The sequence below is a fragment of the Pleurodeles waltl genome, chromosome 5 (genome assembly GCF_031143425.1).
Source record: "Pleurodeles waltl isolate 20211129_DDA chromosome 5, aPleWal1.hap1.20221129, whole genome shotgun sequence".
NCBI classification, from domain to species: Eukaryota; Metazoa; Chordata; class Amphibia; order Caudata; family Salamandridae; genus Pleurodeles; species Pleurodeles waltl.
In genome coordinates this window covers 102532230-102551802 of record NC_090444.1, presented here as the reverse complement: position 1 = coordinate 102551802, position 19573 = coordinate 102532230, and the positions used below count along the sequence as shown (strand labels likewise).

Genomic DNA, 19573 nt, shown 5'->3' with positions numbered 1-19573 from the left:
ACATGAAGACAAGCTAGAATCTTTCTGCATGTTTCTACTCATTCCGAGCAACAGCAGCCTGTTTTTTTTTTTTAAATGACTTGTATTGAACTGTTTTTTATATCTGTTCGCAACAAATATCTAACAGGTTTTTGATGTATTTAATTTTGCACTTGAGGTTTTATTTTTATTCTTCATGTTGACAAATATGCTCGCTCTTTCATATGAAAGAGCTGCGCACCAAGGTTTTTAGTCGTTTGTGGGAAAGGTGATGATGTGACCATGCATTCTATGGGATAAATTACCCTCTGGTGTACGTGATAAGGATATTGCAAGTCACCTCTGAGGTACACAACCTTATAAAGTTACTCAGCTTCAGCCTTTTTCCTCTATATGGTATGGACCTTCTTGGTGACTTGCAATATCCTTATAATGTACGGCGGGGTACTTTAATCCTTATATATCGGGCCTCACAACACAACACATATACAACATGTACAGCACCTAAATAATCTTCCCCAACACAAAGAACACGTACAGGACAGGTGCCAATAGCAGGAGGGACATCATATGAATCTCTTTCCCATACAGGACAGGTACAACACAGATAGCTAACACACTAATGTGGGACTGGGAGAATTTAAAGGACTTTTGTGCACTCTCTGTAGACATAGACATATAGGTCCTCATTACAACTTTGGCGGGCGGCAAGCGCCACCCGCCAAGTTGTATCCGCCGCGCGGCCGCCAATGCGGCCACACTCCCGAGGAGGCCATTTCGAGATCCCTGCTGGGCCGGCGGGCGGAAACCTAGTTTCCACCCGCCGGCCCAGCGGGGATGTCGACCGCAACACGAGAGCCGGCTCTAAATGGAGCCAGCTGTGTTGCAGCGGTGCAAAGGGTGCAGTTGCACTCGTCGCGCTTTTCACTGTCTGCTATGCAACCAGTGAAAAGCTCCATGGGGCCGTGGCAGGGGGCACCTGTACTGCCCATGCCAGAGGCATGGCCAGAGGCATGGGCAGTGCAGGAGCCCCCAGGGGCCCCGCGACTCCCCTTTCCGCCAGCCTTTTCATGGCAGTTCATACCGCCATGAAAAGGCTGGCGGGAGGGGGACTCGTAATCCCCTGGGCAGCGCTGCCCTGGGGGATTACAACCGCCGGGAGCAAAGTTGTGTGTGGATGAGCAAAAACATATTGCCTCCTTCTTTAGGGCTACAAATCTCTGCACCTCACATCAAATATTGTGGAATGGTACCTCCTTTAAAAGGGCATGTTACGCAAGTTGTTCAATATGTAATTTGGGCCATAATAATGGCCTGGTTTGCGTCGCTCTGGCACCACACAGCGTGGTGGAAGAGCGATGCAAACCTTAAGTGCGATACACGAAGCCACGCAAGGCCCGATGTGTGGCTTTATAAGTATTGAGTAATGTAACGCGGTGCAAATTGGTGCGTTACATTACTCTGCACCAGGGAGGCAATTCGATTGGTGTTGCATTGGTGTTCCCATGCAACATCCAGGGATTTTTATGCATTCCCAGAGTTACAAGAACTTGTAAACCTAGGAATGAGCCAAAACGATACGTCACCCAGGAGAGGCGTAACAATAAGAAATACCTTTATTTCTCCTCAGTTTTCCTTTTTCTATGTGTGCTGCAGAGCACACCTAGAAAGAGGTAAAGCCTCTCATGTGTTGGCCCTTCATGCACAAAAACAATCCTGCGGGCAACGCAGTTACCCTTGCACGATGGTGCAAGGGTGCCTGCGTTGGAGCTAGGCAGCCAAAAGGGCACCTGCTTCTGGACAGAACAGATATATACTGTGGAAGTGGCAAAGCAAGCTCCCTTCTCTCAGAGGAGTCAAGAAGCGCAATCTTCCATTCCCCGCAGAACATATTCAGCAGTGGAAAATAATGCAGCCTGTCATTGGTCACAGAAAATGTACAGTCAAGGCATGAATGATATGTAGATTACAGACAGATGTCCAGTGCAAGTAAGTTAAGCCATTGAGAGAAATGTATCGGCGGATGAGTGAATTAATATTGCAGTTCTGACATCGTTCTGGCTTGGGTGACATTCCATCAGTACCTATCAATCAATCAATCAATCAGAACATTTATAGAGCGCGCTACTCACCCGAGAGGGTTTCAAAGCGCTGGTGGGGGGGGGGGGAAGTTACTGCTGCTCGAAAAGCCATGTCTTGAGGAGTTTCCTGAAGGCGAGATGGTCCTGGGTAGATCTTAGATGGGCGGGGAGGGAGTTCCATGCTTTAGCTGCCAGGTAGGTGAAAGATCTTCCTCCGGCGGTGGTTCTGCGGATCCGGGCGACGGTGGCGAGGTCGAGGCTGGCTGAGCGGAACTGACAGGTGGGCGTGTAGAACGAGAGGCGGCTGTTGAGGTATTCGGGGCCCATGTTGTGCAGTGCTTTGTGTGCGTGGGTGAGGAGCCTGAAGGTGATCCTCTTGTTGACGGGGAGCCAGTGCAGGTGTTTCAGGAGGGCGGATATGTGGCTGTGGCGAGGGATGTCGAGGATGAGGCGAGCGGAGGCGTTCTATATGCGTTGTAGACGTTTCTGAAGCTTTGCGGTGGTACCTGCGTATAGTGTGTTTCTGTAGTCCAGACAGCTTGTGACGAGGGCATGGGTGATTGTCTTTCTGGTTTCGGCGGAGGTCCATCTGAAGATTTTCCTAAACGTCCAGTTGCTGTCACTCAGAGCCCTGTGTGTTGAGATATAGTGATTATCTATTAGGTCTTTGTCACTTGGAGCCGTAACCGTACTGACAATGCTCTAAGCCGGCACACAGGCCCCAAAAATGTGAGAATGGACACGCAATAGGAAATCCCAGCCTTGGTGCTGCAACTGTTCAAAACGCTGAGAGCTGCCCCTGGTGGCACTGGCTGCATATATCCCAAGGGGGCAGACTTCTCGGCCCCTCCCAGGGCTGTCTTTGCTCGGAGGAATTAACCGAAGAACATGGTAGGGCGGTAGCCTCAGCCCCGCCAACCTGCCCAGAGACAGAGGTGTTATAATAATCACGTCACGTCCACATTTTCCCCACCACCTTCTCAATAATGTTGGCGTCTCTATTGGCACACACACCGTGCCTAGGCCAGAGGGCATGGGCGTTTTTCTCCAAGTGTAAAGGCCCAGATCAGAAAGTTCTCTGATTGTTTAACGGCTTCTTTCCAAAGTACATGTTTGCCTCATGGCATACTTCCAGACATGTAATGTGTCCTCTCCAAGGCCTCTGTTTGTTTTTCTATCTCTTTCCCAAGCCTCACTAGATTTTAATGGCCTTCCCCACAAACGTGTTTATTTAGTGGGTTCTTCAGCAACATAGGTTGGTTCACTGTGTGTGAGCGAAGTCTTACTTTATTTTTTTTTTTAAATGGTTGTGTTTGTTGAATGTGTGAATTTGTCTCAACCTGAGAAATATTCTAGGATTTAAAAGAGCTGGTTGTGAAAGAAAACGTTTGCTTGTGTTATTGTGATGACATCTCAAGTTTTGGCAGAAAATTATGGCAGAAAGAGAGTCTCCAAAAGTGCTTACCACGAATTTCCCAAGATGCATCTGTGCACAAACCATCAATACATAAAAAAAAACTGCAGTCTGTATTTCGTAAACGCTTTAGTAAGTTTATCTAAGCGTTTATATTAGTGCCACTGAAATGGCCAACTTGGCCGACATTAGCACGTGTTATGTATAGAGTTACACAATAACGAGACAATGCAACACGCACTGTACACATATTTAACCACTGGTGTCCGTTATTGTTATTATTCTATGCGCTGCGGGTGAAAGTACGCACAAGCATACATGTTAGCCAAATAAAGTGGGTTAATAAAAGGAATACGGATCTATTTTCTCCTAGAGAAACACTTCGCTCATAACTTTTACAATGCAGAAAGTAACATCAAAACCCCTTAGGGTTTGAGAGAAGACATAGATCGCCCTGCAGCACCCTCTAGCGGTGAGTTGCGGGCTCCGCCTTCCGGCAAATCTGACTCATTGCTGACTCACGGGTTCTGGGGAGTTATAAATAACCCGAGCATCTCCCAGGTACGAGAGGTCCTCTGCGCATAGTGAGGAGAGAAGGAACAGCCTCCGCGGCTCAGACAACTGCCCAGGTGAGGATCGGTCCAGCACTCGGGTGATTGATTAATGCGGTGGGTACCGGAGGCGTCTCGGGGCTCGCTGCTGATGCTAGCCAGCTCTTTATATTGCTGTGCACTATATTCATAGTCGAGTGGGTCAATGCACTCGCAGCAGAGCTATCGGCCTGCTTCACAAAACCATTTCTGTTAACCTGTGTAACAAGCACAGATGTCTGGATTTATGAGTGCAATTTATTCACATAAGTAAACTTGTACTTATCCGTGCTTTTAGTGTGCAATATGATTTTGATAAAATGTTATGCACGAGTTGGGGGTGTTTTAAGGCTTGGTTCTTCTTGATAGTCCGTGACAGGGGCGTAGCTTGAGAGGGCTGTTTGGGGTGTTGCACACCCGAATAAATGTATATTCTGAAGAATAGTTGGGTAGAGGTGCTTTCAGTCCGGTATGGTGAGGTGTCAAAAAATGACGCAAATGCGGTGCTAAAAAGTATAAATATGGGCCTGAGTGCTCCTCCCAATCCGCATTTCTCTCCCTTTCCACTGCCTTTTATACCCCTCTCGTGCATCCTGCTTCTTGTGTAATTTATTTTAACAGTATATGCCATCCTGATTGTCCAGAAATGTGAAGCTCACAACCCACCTAATCTTACTGACCAAGTTACATCCCTGGTCCATGAACTGTCACATGCGATCACATCTTCTGGAAATTGTTACGTATTTGGTAGATCCAAGTGCTGGAGTAAAGGAGAGGATCACAGCAACCCTAAACGCCGTGGTGTTTATGGGGCACGGAGTGTCTCCACCAGGAAAATGATTTACCTGTGGATAAAAGAATAGAAAAAATTGAGAAGTGCTGACTATCCGCAATGCAGAATTGTACTGCACCTACAAATGAGTACTGGCGAATTACTGACGTGCCCACGGAAAATGAAACAGCAAAAGACTTTCCTGGGATGGACCTGCAAACATGTAACTGCAGCACCTTTCCAGCAATACTCCTCGAGCTGAGAAGCTAAGGCTTTCATCCTTCTGAGGTTGAACCCTAGTGTGACTTAACTGTGTATCACAGTACATCATATAATAATAAATATAATCACACTACCAGAGAGTTTTAAGGGAGAACAGTACATGGCCTCCTTACAGCACTTTACATTCAGAAGACTGTGATAGCAGGTGGTACACTGATTATAACTTGTGCATTGTAGATATGTGGTAGCATATAGCATTACGTTGCTTGATGTAGCTAAAGGATGTAATGTTTCAACAAAGATGCTGGCCTGTGTCAGACTAACTGGACTGCATGGAATGGCAAAGTGCACACTGTGTTTCTGATGCAATGCCCTAGGTTGCAGGTGTATGCCCTGACGTGGGTCCCTTGCTCACTGTGCCACTTGAACCAAGCTATACCTGAATGGTGAGCCTTAATCAGGGTGAAAGTGGTGTTAGGTTGCTAGTGTCCAGGTTCAGGGAGGAACTGACCTGGCAGTCTGGTCTGGAGATATCCTATAGGAGCAAGGTCAAGGCTGATTTACATATGGCTGGGCCCAACTGAGGTGGCATGATGAGCAAAATAATGTGAGCGATTGCCAGTGCTTAGACAAACTGCAAGCATTCCTCCCATCACTTTTTGTGTGTTTGATGTAAGGCCTGAGGTGGAAAGGGTATGCTCAGGCGTGGGTCCCTTGCTCAGCGTGCCACTGGAATGAAGTTATACCCGACTGAGGAGCCCTAATCAGGGCGAAACCAGCCCCTGATTACTTGTTTTCTGGTTCAATAAGGACCTTGACGGGCAGTTCGGGCTGGACTGTTCTCACCCACGTGGCCCCATCCCTTCTTATTAGTGCAGTATTCAACAGCATGTATATAGAGTCACGTAACATACCAGCACTTCTTTCATAATAAAATATCCTTCACAATAAAATATTTCAAATAAACAATATGCATTTCCTCATTTGATGTGTACTGATCTTAAAACAATTAATAATGTACATTCCATGTTGTCATTTGTGCTAAATGTACTTACGGGGGCAGCAGCAATTTAAAATGTCAAGCCAACATCAACAGTTATTCTCACTCAAAACACATATAAGTAAAACCAAAACAAAGTTCAGGTACCAAATGGATAAAAAAACTAAGATCTAATAGTTTGAAGAAAATGGATTGAGTGAAAAAAGGGAATGGGATTAAAGGGTATTGGGAGTCTGCAAAATGAGAATGTGAATAAAATAACAACATTAGTGCTTGAGTCTAGGGAGTGAGTTTTAACTAGAATCATTCCAAAGGAAAGAAATCCATAATGAAAGTTTCAAAATAAATTCCATAACTAACAAATAAATGTCCAAATTCGACATTCTCATCGGAAGGTGACTCTCCAAATGAAAGCAAAACCACAAATAACCTGGACATGGTGCTGTCCTGGTTGCCCTGCTTTGCGGGAATAAACTCCTGGCTATCTTCATCATGATCTGATGTAATGACAGACTTTTCAGGTGCTCCACGATACACGCAGGGTTTTGACCCAAGGCTTATCAGGACCTCGCAAATTTACCCCGTTACCACTGGATTCCTACAAACCGACTGCTGTGAGGTATTTCCTCCTACACACAATCTATACCACAAGATTTCTACCTACGACATAAGGCCCACTTATCTTACCATAGGTTTTCTCCAAAACTCATTCTCTTGGCCGGACGGCCCAGCCTTGATGAAGTCACCTGAGTGACGAAACACGTGTTGGCTGTATCTCGAAGACGACATAATCCTGTGGCAAACTGTGCCTACGATTAAAGACATTGTGAAATACCAACTTGGGACCTTCATACTTTGTTCTCCACATCCTGAATCATACTACCGGGGATACTTTTCCTCAATACGAAATTGGATTGTACATTTCTGTGTGCCGTGGTCATATTGCTTTTAATTTATTTCAAATATTTAAAAAACAAAATACATTTAATGTAATGTTTAAAAAAATAAAATAAAAAATGTATTATTTTGTTTCAAATATTTTAATACATTTTCAAATGTAAACAAAAATGTAATATTCATTTTTATTAAAATATAATTAAATTAATTTAAAATAATTGCATACATAGTGTTTAATCAATATTAAAACAAAAGCAAATTTTTAATTTTTTACTTAAGTGGATTTTTTTAATCTTTATGAAAATTATTTGTAATTTAATGTAATATATTTAAACTAATTAAATACGTAATTCAAAATTACATTAATTGAGCTGTTGAATTTGTTTACGGTGTTCTACATCTAAAATTAATCTATACATTTGTCATGTAAATGTATTTTTACATGACACTTTAAGGAAGGCGCGGACTGTCAAAAAAATGTAAAACCACATTTTTTAAAGAACTAACTAGATGGTTCGGGGGGAACACAGTAGCACTTGAAGGAGAAGTCAAAGAGGAAGCAAAGCAAAAGGAAGTGGCATCGTGGACCAATGAGGGTGCTTTAAGCAGAAACTAAAAATAAATGTAAAAACTTTTCACCCAAGCACTGGCAAAGCCAAAATGTTTGGCCTTTCAAATAGCTCCTGTACCTCAAGTAATTATTAGATATCCTTCTCCAGTCAGAAGAAAGAGTGTGAAGTCTTTAAGAAGACTGCCACCTTTCAAAACATTATTAGTGGTCCTGGTACAAATCAGAAACAACTGCTTAACATGTTCATCAGAAAGCTGCAATAATGTTTCTAAGGGCCCTATTTCGAGTTTGGCAGATGGAAACCCCGTCTGCCAAACTCCAGACAGACTGGCTGCCGCCTACGTGGCGACCTCCATGCCAGTGCCATTAAGAGTTTCCCGAAAGGTCAAAGGGCAGAAACCTGAGTTTTCGCCCGCTGGCCTAGCAGCAAACAGGCTACAGTATTGTCTCTGGCTCGTAATCGAGCCGGCAGCAATGCTGTAGCCTGTAGGGTGCAGGAGCACCCTTGCAATATTTACTGTCTGCAAGGCAGACAGTGAACATTGCGACAGCGCTGGCCAGGGGGGGCCCTTCACTGCCCATGCCAGGTGCATGGGCAGTGCAGGGGGCACCCTGGGGCCCCCTGCACCCTTCCTCCGCCAGCCTTTTCATGGCGGTGCTACTGCCTTGAAAAGGCTGGCAGAGAAAGAGGTCGTAATCCCTACGGCAGCTCTGCTTCCAGCACTTCCCTGGCTGATTAGGACCACTACCTAGGAACTGGCAGTTCCCCGGTGGCCCGACCACCAGGGTTGTAATGTGGAGGTCGGACCGCGGCATTGGCAGCGGTCTGATTGTCATCCACAAATCTGGCGGTCTAGTGACCGTCAGACTTGTAATGAGGCCCTAAATGTCTCTCTTGAGTAAGATTCAACTGCTTCATATATCCTTACTAGGTGTCCCTCTCAAGTCATATGTAAAAGCATTGATATTGTTTCATGAAGGTGCAGTTCACAAGTTGTTACTAGGTGTGCCTCTTGAGTCATAATCAAAAGCACTGAAATTCCCACATTAAGCTGCGGTTCAACTAATCATTACTAGATTTCCCTCACAACCCAAATGCAAAAGCATTGAAAATATTTCATGAAGCTTCAGTTCCCTCCGGAGTCAAACATTTTCTTTTTGCAGCTTTAAATAGCACAAACTTGACCCGAAGGTATTGGAGCATGCTTTGCATGACCGCAGTTACATAACACAAGGACATATTTTATATTTAGCATGAGGCGATTACGTGATTTGTTCAGAATCACAGTGTGTTGCACAATCCCTTCCCCTTGTTACAAAGTCCCCATCTATGAACATAATGCCTCATTCTAGCCCAATGCAAAAGCATTAAAAGCCTGAAAATTCTTACACAAAGTCACAGGTGCAGTATTCATTACGGTGTCCCTATTGAGTCAGATGCAAAAGCACTGACAATCTTACATGAAGCTGCAGTTCCACTAGTCATTACTACCAGTCCCTCACAAGTTGGTGTCCCTCTGGGTTGAATGCAAGAGCATTGATATTCTTCAAGAAGCTGCAGTTCTGCTTGTTGTTAATAGAGGTCCGGCTCGAGTCAGATACAACCACTTAAACTGATGTACACCAACTTGAGGGTGTGTGGCTTTGCTATATAAATTTGCATACACCAAAGCTGCAGTACGGGGAGAAAAGCTTTTGAAAAGCTGCAGTTCCACTTACTAGAGGTTCCAAGTCAGATACCAGTCGCTGGAATGTCAGTCAAGTCAAGTCAAGTCAGAAAATACTTAATTTGGCCTACTGGACACAAAAGTCATAAAATAAATGTACATAAAAAACCCTTCGTTTTTAAATACATAAAACATACAGAAATTACTAGAGATCAGAATAGATTAATAAAATAGAAAATTAAAAAAAGTTTTTAAAACAATCTAAAGCGACCTTCAAAAGAAGACCTAATGAACACTACACCAAGCTTAAGAGAATACCTGTTTGCAGCATAAACAAGAGAACAAAATTACAAATCTTTTCCTTAAATCAATAGCCTTCCTAATAAAGTTTAATGCCACATAACATGTTTCTGGGGTAGGGAGTTTCTGTAAAAAAAAGTCAAGCTTTCTTTGTACATTCTCAACTTGGATTTCTTTAAAACTGTGATTTTAAAAATCTTGCCCAAAAACTCTGTATAAAGGACAGAAAAGTATAAAGTGGCTTGTGCTTTGGGAAGAAACTTGGTCTCAATTACAAAGAGGTAGATTGTGCTTATAGGTATTACACAAAGGAAAAGCTACCCTATAATGAATCATACATAGCCTGAAAAGAGTAAGATAACTTCGGTGTATGGGATTCACTATCCAAACGAGGTATGATGCCACACAATATGTAGTCACAGTCTCAACATGTTTTTTCAATGAAGCCATGGACTGGGCCCTCCTTAATCTTGTATCTTTACAGTATGTTAAAAACAAGTTTTAACCTCTACCTTGCTAAGACTAGTAATTTGATGAGGGTTGTCAAACAATTCATTCAGGCCTATGGCCTCGAAAGTTAATCTCAGTTAGGAACCAAGGAAGTCGTGCCACATCATCTAATGAGAGACAATCCATAATACAGGACCTAAGTGGGCCTCAGGGTTAGTCCAGGATTTAATCCATAATAGCAGCGTGCAAGGGCCAACTGATCATCTAAGTACCCCAGACTCATCAATAGTCTGCAAATGAAACAATTCTCTGCGCGTTGGAGTGCAGCAGATTTGAGTATCCCAATAGACCTAACCCATAAGACCCAGCAGAAATGCATTTAGGGCCAGATGTAGGTAGCGTTTTGCGTGGCGCAAACTGCGAAAATCGCAGTTTGCGCCATGCAAAACGCACATCGCGATGCTCATTCCCATTTTGCGAGTCCGTACCGACTCGCAAAATGGGAATGCGACTCGCAAATAGGAAGCGGTGTTCCATTCCTATTTGCGACTCGCACCGCGATGCAGAATTGCTTTGTGACCGCGAACGCGGTTGCAAAGCAATTTGCAGTTACCACCAGTGTCACACTGGTGGTAACCCATTCGCAAAAGGGAAGGGGTCCCCATGGGACCCCTACCCCTTTGTGAATGTCGACGGTAATGTTTTTTCAGAGCAGGCAGTGGTCCAGTGGACCACTGCCTACTCTGAAAAACGGAAACCAAATGGTTTCGTTATTTTTTTTGTATTGTAACTCGTTTTCCTTTAAGGAAAACGGGCTGTAATACAAAAAAAAAACTGCTTTATTTAAAAAGCAGTCACAGACATGGAGGTCTGCTGTCTCCAGCAGGCCACCATCCCTGTGAGTGCAGGGAATCTCAATGGGGTCTTTGCGACCCCATTGAGATTCGCAGACGGTGTCTGAGACACCGTTCTGCATCTGACTTTGTGAATCCGAAATTGCGAGTCGCACCGACTCGCAATTTCCGATTCGCAAAATCGGAATTTGCTACATCTGGCCCTTGGTTTTATAAAGAATCAGCATTTCTTTGATGTGCTTCCTCCCCAACCTCTGTGAAAATCTAAGAATAGCCTCCATGTTTTTCTTAAAGTGTTTTACCCCATTATTCAAGAGTGAATTCCATTTGAGACTAGAGCTGAAGATGATCCCCAAATAGTTAAAGTCTTTCACCTTCCCCAATTTGGCATTCCCCATTACAAACATTTCTGAATTTGTCTTACAGGGGCAGCTGCCCATTATAAAGGATTTATTGTGATTGACTTTTAAATCCAAATCACTCATACAAGAGTGAAAGGACTCCAATAATATTTGCCGAATGAGCTATTAGTACAGCGTTGTCCACGTAAAGGAGGATGGGTATCGGTTGGGAGCCTATATAGGGGAAATCCTTCTCTACTTCAGCCAAATATTTGGTGATTGTAGGAAAGTACCATCTTGCCTGGCATGTTACCCCCATATTTCACTGTATATATGTTGTTTTAGTCTATGATTCACTGGGACCCTGCCAGGCAGGGCCCCAATGCTCATAAGTATGTGCCATGTATGTGTTCCCTGTGTGATGCTTAACTGCCTCACTGAGGCTCTGCTAACCAGAACCTCAGTGTTGTGCTCTCTCTGCTTTCCAAATTTGTCACTAACAGGCTAGTGACTAAATTTACCAATTCACATTGGCATACTGGTACACCCATATAATTCTCTAGTATATGGTACTGAGGTACCCAGGGTATTGGGGTTCCAGGAGATCCCTATGGGCTGCAGCATTTATATTGCCACCCATAGGGAGCTCTGACAATTCTTACACAGGCCTGCCAGTGCTGCCTGAGTGAAATAACATCCACGTTATTTCACAGCCATTTACCACTGCACTTAAGTAACTTATAAGTCACCTATATGTCTAACCTTCACCTGGTGAAGGTTGGGTGCAAAGGTACTTAGTGTGTGGGCACCCTGGCACTAGCCAAAATGCCCCCACATAGTTCTGGGCAAATTCCCTGGACTTTGTGAGTGCGGGGACACCATTACACGCGTGCACTGTACATAGGTCACTACCTATGTACAGCGTCACAATGGTAACTCCGAACATGGCCATGTAACATGTCTAAGATCATGGAATTGTCCCCCCAATGCCATTCTGGCATTGGGGGGACAATTCAATGATCCCCCGGGTCTCTAGCACAGAACCCGGGTACTGCCAAACTGCCTTTCCGGGGTCTCCACTGCAGCTGCTGCCAACCCCTCAGACAGGTTTCTGCCCTCCTGGGGTCTAGGCAGCACTGGCCCAGGAAGGCAGAACAAAGGACTTCCTCTGAGAGAGGGTGTAACACCCTCTCCCTTTGGAAATAGGTGTGAAGGCTGGGGAGGAGTAGCCTCCCCCAGCCTCTGGAAATGCTTTGATGGGCACAGATGGTGCCCATCTCTGTATAAGCCAGTCTACACCAGTTCAGGGATCCCCCAGCCCTGCTCTGGCGCGAAACTGGACAAAGGAAAGGGGAGTGACCACTCCCCTGACCTACACCTCCCAGGGGAGGTGCCCAGAGCTCCTCCAGTGTGTCCCAGACCTCTGCCATCTTGGAAACAGAGGTGTTTGTGGCACACTGGACTGCTCTGAGTGGCAAGTGACAGCAGGTGACGTCAGAGGCTCCTTCTGATAGGCTCTTACCTCTCTTAGTAGCCAATCCTCCTTCCTAGGTATCCAAACCTCCTTTTCTGGCTATTTAGGGTCTCTGCTTTGGGGATCTCACCAGATAACGAATGCAAGAGCTCACCAGAGTTCCTCTGCATATCCTTCTTCACTTTCTGCCAAAGGATCGACTGCTGACTGCTCAGGACGCCTGCAAAACCGCAACAAAGTAGCAAGACAACTACTAGCAACCTTGTATCGCTTCATCCTGCCGGCTTTCTCGACTGTTTCCAGGTGGTGCATGCTCTGGGGGTAGCCTGCCTCCTTTCTGCACCAGGAGCTCTGAAGAAATCTCCCATGGGTCGACGGAATCTTCCCCCTGCAACCGCAGGCAACAAAATACTGCATCACCGGTCCTCTGGGTCCCCTCTCAGCACGACGAGCGTGGTCCCTGGAACTCAGCAACTCTGTCCAAGTGACTCCCACAGTCCAGTGACTCTTCAGTCCAAGTTTGGTGGAGGTAAGTCCTTGCCTCCCCACGCTAGACTGCATTGCTGGGTACTGCGTGATTTGCAGCTGCTCCGGCTCCTGTGCACTCTTCCAGGATTTCCTTCGTGCACAGCCAAGCCTGGGTCCCCGACACTCCTTCCTGCAGTGCACAACCTTCTCCATTTTGTGACTTCGGGTGGACTCCGGTTAACTCTTTCTTCTAAGTGCCTGTTCAGGTACTTCTGTGGGTGCTGCCTGCTTCTGTGAGGGCTCCCTGACTTGCTGGGCACCCCCTCTGTCTCCTCATCCAAGTGGCGACATCCTGGTCCCTCCTGAGCCACAGCAGCATCCAAAAACCCTAACTGCGACCCTTGCAGCTAGCAAGGCTTGTTTGTGGTCTTTCTGCGTGGGAACACCTCTGCAAGCTTCTTCACGACGTGGGACATCCATCCTCCAAAGGGGAAGTTCCTAGTCCTCTTCGTTCTTGCAGAACACCAAGCTTCTTCCAACAGGTGGCAGCTTCCTTGCACCCTCAGCTGGCATTTCTTGGGCTCCTGCCCACTCTCGACAGTGTCGCGACTCTTGGACTTGGTCCCCTTGTCTTACAGGTACTCAGGTCCGGAAATCCACTGTTGTTGCATTGCTGGTGTTTGTTATTCGTGCAGAATCCCCCTATCACGACTTCTGTGCTCTCTGGGGGTAGTAGGTGCACTTTACACCTACCTTTCAGGGTCTTGGGGTGGGCTATTTTTCTAACCCTCACTGTTTTCTTACAGTCCCAGCGACCCTCTACAAGCTCACATAGGTTTGGGGTCCATTCGTGGTTCGCATTCCACTTTTGGAGTATATGGTTTGTGTTGCCCCTATACCTATGTGCTCCTATTGCAATCTACTGTAACTTTACATTGCTTGCATTACTTCCTTTTGCTATAACCTGCATAATTTTGGTTTGTGTACATATATCTTGTGTATATTTCTTATCCTCATACTGAGGGTACTCACTGAGATACTTTTGGCATATTGTCATAAAAATAAAGTACCTTTATTTTTAGTATATCTGTGTATTGTGTTTTCTTATGATATTGTGCATATGACACCAATGGTATAGTAGGAGCTTTACATGTCTCCTAGTTCAGCCTAAGTTGCTTTGCCATAGCTACCTTCTAACAGCCGAAGCTGCCAGAAACACCTCTTCTACACTAATAAGGGATAACTGGACCTGGCACAAGGTGTAAGTACCTCTGGTACCCACTACAAGTCAGGCCAGCCTCCTACAGTGATTCCATTTACATATAATAAAAAAAGAAACAGGGCAAGGATGCTGCCCTGTCGTACCCCTCGGGAAGACCTAAAATGGGAGGTTGTTTAACTAACCTGTCGTAACGGACTTTAACAGTTAGACCTTGGTGTAGATGTTTGATTACAATGAGCATTTCAGCTTTAACCCCCATCTTCTCCATCAGTGACCAGAGCTTTGACCCATTCCCCTTATCAAAAGTGCAGGATAAATCAACAAATTACCTGTGTAGCACCTCTTCCTTCACCATTATACATTTTCCTGCCAAAAGATAAAAGTTTAAGCACTGGTAAATGGTACCCACGCCAGGTCTGAACCCATATTGTACATTAGATAAAATATTGTTCACAATAGCCCAGGATTCCAACCCTGCTAGGAGTACACGGCATAGTATTTTCACTCTGGAATCTATTAATAATATAGTCCTATAACAAGATGGTGAATGCTGACCTTCCTTTTAAAAAATTGGGATGATTATGGCCATTTTCCAAGACTCCAGAATTTGTCCAGAAACTACTCCCTTGAAAACATTTTCAGGAAGGGCGCCCATATTTCAGGTTTTGATTAAAATAAATCGACCGGTACACCATCTGGTCCTGGGGCCTTCATCTCAACACATTTCCCAAGCACTGCTACCACCTCATTTACCTCAATAACTAGGGTAGATTCCTGGGTGTGGTTAGCCTGCCACAAGGGATCAACAGTATCGATTATATCAGTTATTACACTAGATTCAACTATTAAACATGTCCTAGATGTGTGCTACCCATAAGTCAGACAGAATTTGGGAATCATATGATATGGCGTCTTGCTCAGAAAAAAGGGTGACTCAATTTCCGAAAAGGATGAATTATCATTCCAGTTAGCTGCTACTATAAGGTCCTCCCAGGCTTGTATCTGGATCACCTCTTTCCCTTTCGCTATCATAGTTTTATAATTAAGTTTTGCAGCTTTGACTTTACTAGTTTATCTAGGTCAATTTTTAAGGAGTTTTTCAATTGTTTATGCACCTGACTGCATGCGGTGTCAAACCATATACATGGTCTCCTGTCCTTTTTAGAATTGTCAAAAGACAGTTTTACTGAAAACGCTACATAAAATACCAAACTCTTTCGGGATTGTAGATACATCTACACTATCGTCAGGGCACCTTAATACAGTAGGTAGAATTTGTGAAATTATCTGGGCATTCAGAAGATCGAGTTTAACCTTATCCCATTTAATTCTAGTCCCCCTTTTCTTGGATACATTATCTTATTGTCGTTATTATTAGGGGGTTTGGCAATCTGTGCATTCAGAGTTGATACTAAAGCATTATGGTCACTTATACAATGCGGTATTACCTTAAAGTCTATATAGGTTTGTATGAGCTCCAAAGACATAAAAATAAAATCAATGGTACAGCTCTTTCTGCTGCCTGATGAGTTGGAAAAACATTCCCCCTTGAAGCTGCCATATCATTTGCGCACACAAGGTCATGTTTAAGGATGCTAGTGTTCAAAGCCTTTCTGTTAGAAATGAGGTCTTTGGTTGGCAGTCAGGTTACCCCCTGTCCAAGCAAAGACCCTCACTCTAGTCAGGGTATGTCACACACAATCCAAATTATCCTGTGCCCACCCTCTGGTAGCTTGGCACTGAGCAGTCAGGCTTAAATTAGAAGGTCATTTGTAAAGTATTTGTGCAATAAATCATACAATAACACAGTATAGGACCACAGAAATACACCACACAGTGTTTAGAAAAATATATAATATTTATCTGGATAAATGCAGGTCAAAACAATTAAGATTCAATAAGTACACGTCGAAATATCACTTAGAAAATTATATAAAGAGTCTTTAGTTCTTAAAAAGCAACAATTCTCACTTGCAAGCACAAAGTACCTGGTTTGCGTTCAAATTCTCCACAAGGGACTGCAGAGGAGAAGTTGCCTGGAAAACGGGGAGATGTGGTTTGATTTTTCCAGTGCACACAGACGATGCGTCGTTGAGTTTTCACGCAGGGCAGGCTTTGCTTCGATTTCCAGTGCGTAGACTGGGATCCCCTTCGGGTTGTGGAGTTTTCAAGACGCCCTGAGGATGATGCGTTGAAATCCTGGGTGTGCAGGACGAAGTCACGGGCTACATCGATCCGGTGGGGGATGTGTGGAAATTTCTGCTGCACCCCAGGTGCTGCGTCAATTCCTCTCAGGAAGTCGGGCTACGTCGTTCCAGCTCAGCTTTGCATCGATCCAGGGGGCAGTGTGACAGCAAAGCAGCATGGCAACATCAGGGCAGCAGTGCTTTGCAGAAAAGCAGCCAGGTGAGTCCTTTGGGCAGCCAGGCAGTTCCTCTTGGCAGGTTGCAGGTTTTGCTCCAGGGTTTCTTCTCCAGTGGTATTTTGTCCAGAAGGGTCTGAGTTGGTAGGGTCAGAGACCCTTCTTGAATAACCAATAGTGCCTTTGAAGTGGGAGAGACTTCAAGGAGTGGCTTAGAAGTGCACAAGGTCCCCTTTCAGTTCCATCCTGTCTGCCAGGGGCCCAGTTCGGGGTGTGGCAGTCCTTTGTGTGAGGGCAGGCTTCTGTCCTTTGACATGTAAGTGTCAGGCCCTCCACCCGCCCAGCCCAGGAAGACCCATTCAATATGCAGATGTGTGCAAGTGTGACTGAGCCTCCTGTGTTTGGGGATTGTCTGACTGGAATGCACAAGGGAACTGTCAACTAACACAGCCAGATGTGGATTGTAAGGGACAGAAGGATTTAAGTGCAGAAAAAAGCTCACTTTCTAAAAGTGACATTTCTAAAATAGTAATATTAAATCCAACTTCACCAGTTTGCAGGATTTTGTATTACCATTCTAGCCATACTAAATATGACCTTGTTACTCCTTTCAGATCAGAATCTACCACTCAAATAGTATATAGGTTAGGCTTAAAGGAGCAGGCCTCCCAGCAGTGTAAAAACGAATTTAGGAGTTTTACACTACCAGGACATATAAACTGCACAGGTAAATGTCCTGCCTTTTATCTACATAGCACCCTGTCCTATGGGTTACCTAGGACCTACCTTAGGGGTGACTTAAATGTAGAAAAGGGGGATTGTATGGCTTGGCAAGTAGTTTTAAATGCCAAGTTGAATTGGCAGTAAAACTGCACACCCAGGCACTGCAGAGGCAGGCCTGAGACATGGTTAGGGGGCAAATTTTGTGGGTGGCACAACCAGTGCTGCATCCCTCTACTACTAGCATTTAATTTACAGGCCCGGGGTACATGTAGTGCACTTGACTAGGGACTTACAAGTAAATTAACTAAGCCAATTGGGTATGAGCCAATGTCACCATGTTGTAAGGAGAGAGCATATACACTTTAGCACTGATTAGCAGTGGTAAAGTGCGCAGAGTCCTAAAGCCAGCAAAAATGAGGTCAGAAAAAGAGAAGGCGGAAGGCAAAAGGTTTGGGGGTGACCCTGCAGAAAGGCCATTTCCAACACTCTCCATAAAGTTTGTGTTTAAAGTGGGGGAGATCAAGACTTTTCTGATTTCTAAAGTTACAAGCCCTTTCCTGACTAAGATCGCATGAAGTGATATTAAAAACCCCACCCAAATTATAACTGTCATGGGTATTGTATTTGAAAAAAAGGAATCAAGAAAATCATCAAAATAGAGTATAGCTTCTGTGTCCAAAGTATTGTTGTAACAATTTATCAATAGAATATCATACTCCTTTAAAAAAGAAAAAAGCACAGACAGAAAGTTTGAAGTAGCCCATATTTTTGACACTGCTGAGGAAGGCATATAAATGGAGGTGAAAGTCACTAGGCTTACACCCTTGGCTCTGCCTGCAACAGAGGGAATCGCTGGTTCCAAGAAAGATTGATAGCTATTCAAATTTAGAACCTCCTGAGTCCATGTCTCTTGGCAACATATAATGTCAGCTTCACTTACAAAAGCAATCCAGTCCGGATGATCGACTTTTGACCGTGCCCCTGCTATGTTCCACGAAACAATTTTTGAACCATCCTTAGGAGGTTCGATATTTGTGATTGCCCCCTGTAAAAGATGGAGATAATCTAGGAGGGCTAGAATGTAAAATAACTATTTGCGAGGAAAGTCAGTCCATCTGATCCAAGGTTGAAAATGTATCAAACCTATTTTGCGTAGGCACAGAAAAATGAGCAGTATTTAATGCTTGATGATTTGCTGCTGGAGCTACAGAAGAACTATAGAAATAATCCATGTCATTCACAAACCTGAGGGGGTGTGGCTTCAACCTAGAAATCTACTTATATACTGTATCTACTCTAATGACTTGTGCTCACTTTCTGTAGGATAAGTAAATGTGCCAAAGCTGGTTTATAGTGAGGAACCAACACTGTAATTTACAATACGTTTCTTGAGAGTTGTGGAAATAGTTGATGAAACCCAACTGTGTATAGGGTCTGTCAGTCACTGGGAAGTGCAAGTGGCTAATGAGTTCTATTCTAATGGAGCTATTTTTGTAGGTACATGAGTACATGTGCAAGGGCAAAAAGCAGTCACTCAATGTGAAAGCATCCAATGGCTGGAGTGGCCTAGTTTGTTGATTTAGACCTTCTGATTGGGGTGAGAGGAATTTTAATTGGAGTGTCGTCACCAGACCAATGGTGATAGAGTGTTGGTTGGGAACCCCTATATATGCATGTATTTTTACATGTTTTTTTTTGGAAAACATGAGGCTAGCAAGACAGCTAAAGTTGTTTTTGGGCCAGACCTAAAAACAGGGAGTGGTGGAGGAAAGCTGTGGATAGAGGGAGGAAGAAAGAACATGGAGTACCTTGAGGAGCAGCAAGAAAACACATGTACTCTCATGAAGTGCGGAAAGAATAAGAAAAATTGTCAGCAGTGGAAGGATACAAATCATCCAGTTATAAGGATGGTAATGATGATAAAAGATGGTAAAGAATCTATGTTCCAGGGGAGCAACAAACTAATGAAGAGGAAGGAATGAAGCAAGCAAATGAGAGTGACACGAAAGCCAACCAGTGGTAATCAATGAGCTCGCCCAAAGTCCACTGTAAGTTTTGGTCTGGTCCACAATAGGTCTTTCAACAACAAACAACTAAAAGCTAACTCTAGGCTACCTGGTGAGGAGCACTGGGTGCAGGACGTCTCAGAGTGGTCCCTGGCAGAAGAGAAACATTTCATATGGGCG

General features: G+C 44.4%; 1 protein-coding gene across 1 annotated transcript in view; it reads left to right on the top strand.

Annotated features, from left to right (window-relative positions):
- The first annotated feature begins 4058 nt into the window (after positions 1 to 4058).
- The window catches only part of LOC138295417 (clusterin-like), a 271036-nt gene continuing 255521 nt past the window's right edge, over positions 4059 to 19573 (top strand). Inside the window, exon 1 of the mRNA XM_069233707.1 lies at positions 4059 to 4103. The gene's annotated coding sequence lies outside the window, so the exon portion shown is untranslated. The remainder of the gene's footprint in view (positions 4104 to 19573) is intronic.